General features: G+C 44.6%; 1 non-coding gene across 1 annotated transcript; it reads left to right on the forward strand.

Moving 5' to 3' along the window:
• The first annotated feature begins 2,190 nt into the window (after nt 1-2,190).
• LOC115931668 (U6 spliceosomal RNA) lies at nt 2,191-2,297 on the forward strand. Its single transcript, XR_004068116.1, has one exon. It is a non-coding gene; the product is annotated as a U6 spliceosomal RNA (small nuclear RNA).
• The last annotated feature ends 9,196 nt before the right edge of the window (nt 2,298-11,493 follow it).

Genomic DNA, 11,493 nt, shown 5'->3' on the forward strand with positions numbered 1-11,493 from the left:
CCTCCCAAAGTGCTGGGATTACAGGCATGAGCCACCACGCCCTGCCAAAAATGGGATCCTTAAATTCTGAAAAACTGAGTTCCTTCTGGCTTATACATTAGGCACGGGAAGGAGCAAAGACTTACAGAAATGGCAAAATCTGCCTGAGCGTGGTGGCTCACGCCTGTAATCCCAGCACTTTGGGAGGCTAAGGTGGGTGGATCACCTGAGCTCAGGAGTTCGAAACCAGCCTGGCCAACATGGTGAAACCCATCTCTACTAAAAAGACAAAAATTAGTGGGGCATGGTAGCTTGTGCCTGTAGTCCCAGCTACTTATGAGGCTGAGGCACGAGAATTGCTTGAACCCAGGAGGCGGAGTTTGCAGTGAGTGGAGATTGCACCACTGTACTCCAAACTGGGTGACAGAGCGAGACTCTGTCTCAAAAAATAAAAATGGCTGGGCGCAGTGGCTCACGCCTATAATCCCAGCACTTTAGAAGGCCAAGGCAGGTGGATCACCTGAGGTCGGGAGTTTGAGACCAGCCTGGCCAACATGGTGAAACTCTGTCTCTACTAAAAATACAAAAAATTAGCCAGGTGTGGTGGCATGCACCTGTAATCCCAGCTACTTGGGAGGCTGAGGCGGGAGAATCTTGAATCCAGGAGGCTGAGGTTGCAGTGAGCCAAGGTTGCTCCATTGCACTCCAGCCTGGGAAACAAGAGCGAAACACTGTCTCGAAAATAAATAAATAAATAAATAAAAATTAAAAAATTAAAATGAGGGCTCCCAAAAGTTAAATCTGCTAATCTTTCAGCTTCGTTACTATCCTGATCCAAAGGAAGCAGACTGCAGTGCCAGTTGGCTGACTTTGGATACGTAATGGGGTCCATTTTACCTGAGTAAAGTATGGGATTGGGTTAGAGGCCCTCCCCTCAGTAAAGTCCCCCTTGGTTAAAAATGGGTTAAAGATGACAGGGCCCAGCTGGGGTCAAGTTTGAGCCTTGCGAGTTCAATATTGGGTGCTAAGCACAGTGGCCAGTGTCTGTGTTTTGTCACGTATTTTGCTTTGGCGCCATAATGAAAAAATGTTAATTGGCTTACCCCACGCAACCCCTTGGGCCACACTTGCAAAACTAAGAGGCTTTTGCTTAAGGTTCCATAAAACAGAAAAAGAATTTCCTTTATGATGCCGCAGGCTTGGCCCTCAGGACTATAGTGTGGCAAGCAGAGTCACTAGGGCCACCTGGGTAAAGGGAACCTAGAAGCCTGGCATGCTGGCAAAAGGTAAAGTATTTCTTACCAATTAGACGTGGCCTCTCTGTGCAAACTGGTTACACGAACAGTAAAAATCACTGTTTATCTCCTCTGTAATGCTTTCATTAATACAAAAAAGAATTCTGAGGCTGGTCTTAGGAAGCTGTAATAAATCTGGTGTGCTAAAAAGAATTCTGAGGTTGGTCTTAGGAAGCTGTAATAAATCTGGTATGCTTTGTGTCTTTCTGTATTCTGTCACGAAGAGGGGTACCTTCAGATAAAATGCGTGCCTAGGGCCGCATAAGCCCCCTGTTCAAGACGGCCCAGCAAACTGGTCAATCATGTCCTTGGAAGCTTAACCTCCTAATACCATGTGGCCCTGCTTTCTCTTTTCACAACGGCAGGCCAGGTTCAGGGTTCCATTCCCGGCTTACTCAGCGAGTACTTTCTGGTGTCACCTTTACCATGTGTTGATTCTCTTCCCTCTGTTTCTTATAGAACACAGAAATACTAGCTGTTTGGCCTAGCCAAGGTTGGGTAATAAAAGATTTAAAAGGACTTTTTAAAACAAGAGCTATAGTTAAAACTCAGGTACATTAAAAGTGGATATTTGGCCTGGCGTCGTGGCTCATGCCTGTAATCCCAGTACTTGGGGAGGCTGAGGCAGGCGGATCACTTGAGGTCAGGAATTCAAGACAAGCCTGGGCAACATGGCATAACTCTATCTCTACTAAAAAAAAAAAATTAGCTGGGCATGTTGGTGCACGCCTGTAATCCCAGCTATTCAGGAAGGCGGGAAAATTGCTTGAACCCGGGAGGCGGAGCTTGCAGTGAGCCAAGATTTCACCACTGCGCTCTGGCCTGGGTGACAGAGCGAGACTCCGTCTCAAAAAAAATAAATTAAATTAAATTAAAATAAAATAAAATAAAATAAATAAAATAAAATAAAAGTGTAGTTCTCGCTTCAGCAGCACATATACTAAAATTGGAATGATACAGAGAAGATTAGCATGGCCCCTGCACAAGGATGACATGCAAATTCATGAAGCGTTCCATATTTTGTGCATCCTGGCAAGATCATTTCTGTATCTGCTAACTAGCACTAAAGAAATAGTGTGAATCTAAGCAAAAACAAGTGGCACCCAAAAACAAAATTGTGGTTTTCATTTAAAAAATATAAATATTTATATAATAAAATATATATGATATATATAAAATAAAATATATATAATAAAATATACATAATATATATAAAATAAAAAAGTATATAAAATATATATACGTGTGTGTATATTCAAATTCTTTTTTTTTTTTTGAGACGGAGTTTCACTCTTGTCACCCAGGCTGGAGTCCAATGGCACGATCTCGGCTTACCGCAGCCTCCACCTCCTGGGTTCAAGTGACTCTCCTGCCTCAGCCTCCCGAGTAGTTGGAATTACAGGCACCTGCCACCATGCCCAGCTAATTTTTGTATTTTTAGTAGAGACAGGGTCTCGCCATGTAGGCCAGGCTGGTCTTGAACTCCTGACCTTGGGTGATCCACCCGCCTCAGCCTCCCAAAGTGCTGGGATTACAGGTATGAGCCACCGTGCCCGGCAATGTGTATATTCAAATTCTAACAGCCTGGGACTCCTTGGGAAAAACAGGAGGCACCAGAGATGCCATTTTGGAAAAAAACCTGTTTTCCTCATGGAACCACAGGAATTAGAAATGGATAGATTCCCCTTCAGAAATCTAAGGCTCTGTTCTTTTTGGGATTCAGGATCTGGTGTAAAAATGGGACCCTTAATTTTTGGAGACCTGTTTTGCTTTCTGCTGTGCCCACTTATTATATTGGGCCCTAGAAACTGCATGCTTTCCTGGTCCTTTTTGTCCAAGGACTCCACCCTAAAGCCAGTAATCTCAAATAAATAAACACCTAAATCAAATATTTTGAAAGAACAATAAAAACTAATGCCTTTTAGTTCACATAACTTTAGTAATCTTTGGGAAATAAAAAGTTTTAAAGATTATTGGGAAAAATGAAGACATTTAGTCTAAATTAGGCAGGTCAGATATTAGGTTTGTTCGATGCTTTAAGGTCATCAACTGCTTCTTAGGCTTTTGAAAATTGTTCAGTTTACCTACTTGGGAGCATTAGATTCTAGATAAGGCCTGGGAACATGTGGAATTAGCCATGCACTCTATCTATGCAAAGGTTATAAAGAAAAGAGATTTTTTTTTTAAGTAACAAAAACCACAGGTGGTTCTGCTCCGCCTACCCAGCACAGCAGGTGAGATGGTGCACCTTCAGTGGACTGAAGAGGCCACGGGATCCCACCTCAGCCGGATAGCACGCTGGCCTTCACCTTCATTGCGCCATGGCAGCTTTCGTGTGAGCCACTGACTCATGCACATGTTAGACTCCTTGGTCTATAAGAAAGCATCTTGTATGGTAAATTGTTGTTCTAAAGTAAAATAACTGGTTTGTTCAAAAAGGGGATGTTAAGGACAAGTCAGAAAGTCAAAGCATGTTGTAGATGGTCTGGGAAAGTCGTGAAAGGGTTCGTGAAAGGAAATTTAAGCCACCAAAAGTAAAAGTTGCTAGTTACCATTATAACATATGATTGAAACTACTGAAAAAATAGTTTTACATGGAAAGTGTGTGAGAAGAGTGAAACATGTTTTTGGTAAAATATTTTTAAAAGGCAGGAGAATGTAAATTTTCACCTAGTTGAGAGGGTTATGTGATTTTTAAATTAGATAAGAATAAGCTCACGGTTTGAACAAGTTGTGGAAGGTTTGTAAAAACTAATCTTGCAAAAAAAATTCTGTGTGCAAACATGTTGACTAAATTTAAAGGGGTATTTTCCAGTTTTCCATAAATTAAACATTGAAATGAAAGGACAAACAGGGTTTCTTTTTTTGTTTTTTTGTTGCCCAGGCTATGGGCAACTATGTAGCTAGGCATGTTGGTGCATGCCTGTAATCCCAGCTATGTAGGAAGCTGAGGCGGGAAAATTGCTTGAACCCGAGAGGCAAAGGTTGCAGTGAGCCAAGATTGCACCACTGCATTCCAGCCTGGGTGACAGAGCAAGACCCTATCTCGAAAAAAAAGAAAAAAGAAAAGCAGTAGCTCCCTGGGTGTCAGGTATCAGTGAGAATGGGAAGTCAGGTCTTCTGTGACTCCTAGGACATTCCTCTCTCTGTCTTTGGGGGTTGAATTCCTTGTTAGAACTCCATCTTGTTAAAGGGGCCTCGCACCTGCCCTTGCCTTCTGCAGCAGCCCTCCTTAATCCTCTCCAAACTTCCATCTCCAGACCACCGGATTCTCCTCATGAGTGCCCTGGGTGGACATTGGTGAAAGGTCACTGCCTTCAGGACACACCATAGGTACAGTCACCAAGGTAACCCAGTTCAAAGAAGAGCAGGATGTTCAGTATTTACAAAGGAGATCTAGCAATTGGTCCAAACCAGTCAGTGCTGGCATGCACCGTTCATCGTGCCATCAGTGGCAAGATGGAGATCTGGCAATGCATGGCTCACAGTAAGATACACGCCCTGTGCCATTCCACCCTATCATTAGAAAAGGAGTCTTCTCTTTCTTTCTTTCTTTCCTTTCTTTCTTTCTTTCTTTCTTTCTTTCTTTCTTTCTTTCTTTCTTTCCCTTTCTTTCTTTCTCTTTCTTTATTTCTTTCTTTCTTTCTTTCTTTCTTTCTTTCTTTCTTTCTTTCTTTCTTTCTTTTCTTTTCTTTTCTTTTCTTTTCTTTTTTGGAGACAGGGTCTCACTCTGTTGCCCAGGTTGTAGTGTAATGGTGCAGTCTTGGCTCACTGCAGCCTCTGCCTCCTGGGGTCAAGTGATCCTCTCACCTCAGCCTCCTGAGTGGCTGAGATCACAGATGCCAGCCACCATGCCTGGCTAATATTTTTGTTTGTTTGTGTTATGTTTTTTGAGACTGAGTCTTGCTCTGTTGCGCAGGCTGGAGTGCAATGGCGCAATCTCGGCTCACTGCAACCTCCACCTCCCTGGTACAAGCAATTCTCCTGTCTCAGCCTCTCAAGTAGCTGGGATTACAGGCGCCCGCCACTACGCCCGCCTAATTTTTGTACATTTAGTAGAGACGGGGTTTTGCCATGTTGGCCAGGAATGGCCAGACCTCAAATGATCTGCCCGCCTTGGCTTCCCAAAGCGCTGGGATTACAGGTGTGAGCCACTGCACCCAGACAATTTTTGTATTTTTTTTTTGTAGAGACAGGGTTTTGCCATGTTGCCTAGGCTGATCTCAAACTCCTGACCTCAGGTGATCACCTTCCTTGGCCTCCCAAAGTATTGGGATTACAGGTGGGAGCCACCATGTCCGGCCGCTTTTTCTTTTAAAAAAAATTTTTTTTTTGACATAACAGATAACACCACTCTCTTTTATTTTTTTATAGAGATGGGGTCTCATTATGTTGACCAGTCTGGTCTTTTTAAATTTTATTTTTTTGAGACGGAGTCTCACTCTGTTGCCCAGGCTGGAGTGTAGTGGCGGGATCTTGGCTCACTGCAGCGTCTGTACCCCAGATTCAAGCGAGTCTCCTGCCTCAGGCTTCCAAGTAGCTGGGATTACAGGCTCATGCCACATCGCTGGCTAATTTTTTTTTTTTTGTATGTTTTTAAATTTTATTTTTTAAGTAGAGACAGGGTTTCACCATGTTGGCCAGGCTGGTCCTGAACTCCTGACTTCAGGTGATCCACCCTCCCCGACCTCCCAGAGTGCTGGGATTACAGGCATGAGCCACCATAGCCAGCCTTCCTGCTATTTTTGAAGTACCTGTACCAGGCTGGTTTCTCTGGGTGAGGGGAGTGGTCAGGCAGAGGCAGGCCCCGTCATGGTAAGCAGCTAGGAGACTGCTAGAGATTGACAGGGCACTCATGAGTGTCCTGGGTGGACATTGGTGAAAGGTCACTGCCTTCAGGACACACCATAGGTACAGTCACCAAGGTAACCCAGTTCAAAGAAGAGCAGGATGTTGGGTATTTACAAAGGAGATCTAGCAATTGGTCCAAACCAGTCAGTGCTGGCATGCACCGTTCATCATGCCATCAGTGGCAAGATGGAGATCTGGCAATGCATGGGCTCACAGTAAGATACACGCCCTGAGCCATTCCGTAGACGTAGATCAAGCAATTATTACTGCAGAAATCTCTGGACGTAGATCAAGCAATTATTACTGCAGAAATCTCCGTAGACGTAGATCAAGCAATTATTACTGCAGAAATCTCCGTAGACGTAGAGCAAGCAATTATTACTGCAGAAATCTCCGTAGACGTAGATCAAGCAATTATTACTGCAGAAATCTCCGTGGACGTAGAGCAAGCAATTATTACTGCAGAAATCTCCGTAGACGTAGATCAAGCAATTATTACTGCAGAAATCTCCGTGGACGTAGATCAAGCAATTATTACTGCAGAAATCTCCGTAGATGTAGAGCAAGCAATTATTACTGCAGAAATTGCAGGAGCAGATTCTGCAGCATGTCAGATCCAAAGAAGCTTCCCTTGCAAGATGGTAACCTTGAGGACTCCAATACCACACAGAGCTGGTCTAGGTGATGGCTGACCATCCAGGCATAATAATTTGGGGAACAATTCCAGGATGGAGGTTATGTTGCTAGACTTGTTTGTCTGGGAAAGTGGTAGACAGGAAGTTCCTGTCTGCACACGTCTCCTGGCTCCAGCCCTTTCCCCTGTCCATCTGTCCTACAGACTCCGCCTCAGGCATGTTGTCTTGGAGGACGTGCAGAAAGGCAGCCATGCACTTTCTAGGTTTCGATGCCGTCTTAGAGTCACTGGTCACCAGGTCTGGGTCAAAGGGGAGTCTCTGGCTGTCAAGACTGGACTGGGAGGAATCACATCGCTTCTTCACCATCAGCTTTATCTGCTTTGCCTTTTCCGACTTCAGCTTTCTCTGCAGGGGGTATCAGTGGGGTTGACAAAGATTGACATATTTTTGTTATCCTCGTCCCTAATCTTGCCACTGACATTCTTCCGTGCCTAGGCGATGCTGGCATTCTCCACAAAGATGTGGGCCTGCATTTTCTCATAGCGAAACTGAATCAGGAGGAAGGGGCATTGCATTGACTCTGAATCAAATTCAGCAGCCACTTCTCATCTTATTTTATGCAGATCTTGAACTAGCAGCTCCCTAAGGTCCGTTCTGGCCTGTTTCCCTCTGTTCTTTTCTCTGGAGGTTTTTGGCGCTTTCTCTGTGTTAACATGGGTTTGGTCTTGTTTATGGCAAGTACCTCTCCATGGCTGGGTGCGGTGGCTCACGCCTGTAATCGCAGCACTTTGGGAGGCCAAGGCTGGTGAATCACCAGAGGTCAGTTCGAGACCAGCCTAGCCTACATGGCGAAACCCCATCTCTACTAAAAATATAAAAAAATTAGCCAGGTATGGTGGCGGGCGCCTATGGTCCCAGCTACTCAGGAGGCTGAGGCAGGAGAATCGCTTGAACCCGGGAGGCGGAGGTTGCATCGAGCTGAAATTGTGCCATTGCACTCCAGCCTGGGTGACAGAGTGAGACTCTGTTTAAAAAAAAAAAAGTAAATAAATAAATGTTGATATTATGTAGCCATGTTATGTAGTTTTGCATAGCCTTTCTCTGTCTTATAGCTATGAAAGACAATTTCCAAAACATAGCCTAGAATGGAGAATTGAAGATAAAGTGAGAACTGTTGGGCATAGTAACCTAAAAAGGGATCCCCTCTGGTGTGGAAAGATTGTTCCAATGCAAAAGGGACTGAGATCCAGAGATGGCAGTTGTTTGAGATCTGGAATCTTCAGAAGAGGTAGATCAGACTTGCTCAGGAAATAATGGGTCCTACCATCACGGAGGGTACGGATGGGGCTACAAGATGAGAGAGGCTGGATAGGAGAATATTTAAGGAAAAAAAAAGGTGGAAAAGGACCAAAGGACAGTCTGTGAGACCCCAGAGAATGCATTAAACCTGAAGAATTTCTGAACAATGACGTCTGATATTCAGGCTTCCGTTGTTTCTTTTTGTGCTGTAATCTTCCGTGTTTTCTCTGCACATAGCTCAGTAAAGCTCTATTCACCAGTTAACCTAGAGTCTGTCTTGAGATAAGCAGGGAGGGCTGTGACGGCTGCACAAGGGCGGAGTGGTTTGTAGACCTGAAAAGGAAATTGTAAGAGCTGGCAGATCTTAACCAGGAGAGGGAGCCCCTTTCCACAGCCTAGAAGCTTCTGAAGTCATTTAAATGGAACTGAATTATATGAAGTCAAATGTCAGTTGGGGAAAAAGTCAAACTTTATTATTTATTTATTTATTTGTAATTGTGTGTGTATACATATATATATAAATTATATATAAAAATTATATATATATAAAATTTTTTAAAATTATGATCTCCGTGATAGTACCAAAACAAACTTTTTTTGGAGACAGAGTCTTGCTCTGTCACCCAGGCTGGAGTGCAGTGGCGTGATCTTGGCTCACTGCAACCTCCGCCTCCCAGGTTCAAGCAATTCTCCTGCCTCAGCCTCCTGAAGAGCTGAAATTACAGGCGCGTGCCACCATGCCCGGCTAATTTTTGTATTTTTAGTAGAGATAGGGTTTCACCATGTTGGCCAGGCTGGTCTTGAACTCTTGACCTCAGGTGATCACCCACCTTGGCCTCCCAAAGTGTTGGAATTACTGGCATGAGCAACCACGCTGGCCCAAACCCTGCTTTTTACTGGAGAGATGAGGTAGCCCTAAGTTAAAAAAAAAAAAAAAAAATAGACCCTGTTTCACTTCTTTTGGATATACCCAGGGGTGACATTGCTAGATCATTCTGCAATTCCTCCTTTTTTTTTTTTTTTTTTGCTGGGGGTGGGATAGAGTCTCACTCCCAGGCTGGAGTGCAATGGTGTGATCTTGGCTCACTGCAACCTCCGCCTCCTGGGCTCAAACGACTCTCCTGCAGTGAGGAGCTGGGATTATAGGCGCCTGCCACCACACCCTGCTAATTTTTTTTTTTTTTTTTTTTGTATTTTTAGTACAGGCGGGGTTTCACCATGTTGGCCAGGCTGGTCTCGAACTCCTGACCTCGTGATCCGCCCGCTACAGCCTCTCAAAGTGCTGGGATGACAGGAATGGGCCACCGCGCCCAGTAGATCATTCTGTAATTCTGTATTTAACTTTTCCCCCCCTAAACTTAACTGAAGTGATATTTAAATTTCTGAGGAATCACCAAATCAAAGGTGACTTTTGAGACAAATACAGGAAGTGGAGGTGGTTTTCCTCATGTAGATGAAGACATTCTAAACCCAGAATTGAAAACACACATGGAATCCTTTTAAGTATCAGGATGCCTTGGTGGACAAAATGGATACATCCAACTTCTCAAGGAGCTTAATATTCAGTATTAAAGCTGAGGTGAGCTCAGGTGATTCACGCCTGTAATCCCAACATTTTGGGAGGCCGAGGCAGGCGGATCACTTGAGCCCAGGAGTTTAAGACCAGCCTGGGCAACATAGTGCCCCTCCCTCCCTCCTCCTGCCTCCCCCTCCTCCCTCCCCCCTGCCTCCGTCTCTACAAAAAATAAAAAAATTACAGACGCATGGTGTAGTCCCAGCTACTTGGCAGTCAAAGGTGGAAGGACTGTTTGAACCCAGGAGTGGGTTGAAGCTGCAGTGAGCCTTGATTGTACCAGTAAACTTTAGCTTGGGAGGCAGTTGAGACCCTGTCTCAAAAAAAAAAGAAAGGAAGAATTTCTCTCTCCCAACTTCCCTTGGTTTCTCCTCGCCCCCCGGCTAAAAAGTGATTCGGGACCTTTTAAAAAACTTCCTGCTCTCCACAAAATGGGATTATAGCCCCGAGATGATCCATAAAAGATTTTCAGGAAGAATGAAGAGTTTAGGGAGTGAAGGTTCTAAAACAGTAAATAGAGTGTCACAAAGAAATCCATTCATCTCTTTGAAGGCTGGGTATTTGGAAAAAGAGAGAAAGAAAACTTCATTCAGAGAGTGCTCGCCTGTATTTAGGAGTGTTTGGAGAGGGTGGGGCGACTATAGAATCAGGGTAAAGTTCAGTGTCTTGCAAATCAGCCCTGAAATAGCCCTGATCTCTGCAGGCCTGTCTGGTTTCCCAAACCCTCCACTAGCTTTCAAATTTGCATTAAAAAGCTTTTGGCTTGTTCATTCTGTTCTTTCTTTCTTTCCTTTCTTTTATTTATTTATTTATTTTTTTTTTGAGATGGAGTCTGGCACTGTCGCCCGGGCTGGAGTGCTGTGGTGCGATCTCCGCTCACTGCAACCTCCACCTCCCGGGTTCAAGCAATTCTCCTGCCTCAGCCTCCCGAGTAGCTGGGATTACAGGCGCCCACCGCCACACCCAGCTTATTTTTTTAATTTTTAATAGAGATGGGGTTTCTCCATGTTGGCCAGGCTGGTCTTAAACTTCTGACCTGGTGATCCACCCGCCTCAGCCTCCCAAGGTGCTGGGATTACAGGCGTGAGCCACTGCGCCAGGCCCTCATTCTGTTACTTCTTTCTTTCTTTTTTCATTAATTTAAGTTCTGGGATACACATGCGGGATGTGCAGGTTTGCTACATAGGTAAATTCATGCCGTGGTGGTTTGCTGAACCTATTGACCTAGGTATTAAGCCTCACAGCCATTAGCTATTTGTCCTGATGCCCTTCCGCCTCCTGCCCATTCTTTGTTATTTCTTCATATTCCAATTAATGTTCATTTTGAGGACCTGGCTCTGGCCAGGCAAGGTTCCAGTCTGGAGTCAAACTGAGGAAAGTATTACCTTTCACAGACACTTAGACCATGTTGGGAGGGGAGAATCATTGTCCTCCACATGCGTATGGGTGTGTTATAAACCCCAGGAAGGTAAATACTAAGCAAAGGCGTGCACAGATCATTATTGCAACTGATGATTCCACGTCAACTGTACTGTACTGTGAGTAGGTTTATAGGCTGCTGTGACAGGGGCCATCACCTGGATACGAGGGTGCTGGCTTCCTCTTGAAGAGGTGACTTTAAATTGTGAATCGAATAGATGAAAGGATATTGGCCCAGTGGAGGAACTTTGAGGGGAGGGGGTAGGGTATCCTGGTTGGGAGGATATTACATACAGAAATTAGGGAGTGGTAACAACATTGACTCTTCTAGTAATTGTCTGGGTGTGGTAACTCAGGACTGTAATCCCAGCACTTTGGGAGGCTGAGATGGGAGGATTGCTTGAGCTTGGGAGTTCCAGATCAGCCTGGGTAACACAAGGAG

The sequence above is a fragment of the Gorilla gorilla genome, chromosome 20 (genome assembly GCF_029281585.2).
Source record: "Gorilla gorilla gorilla isolate KB3781 chromosome 20, NHGRI_mGorGor1-v2.1_pri, whole genome shotgun sequence".
Classification (NCBI taxonomy): domain Eukaryota; kingdom Metazoa; phylum Chordata; class Mammalia; order Primates; family Hominidae; genus Gorilla; species Gorilla gorilla.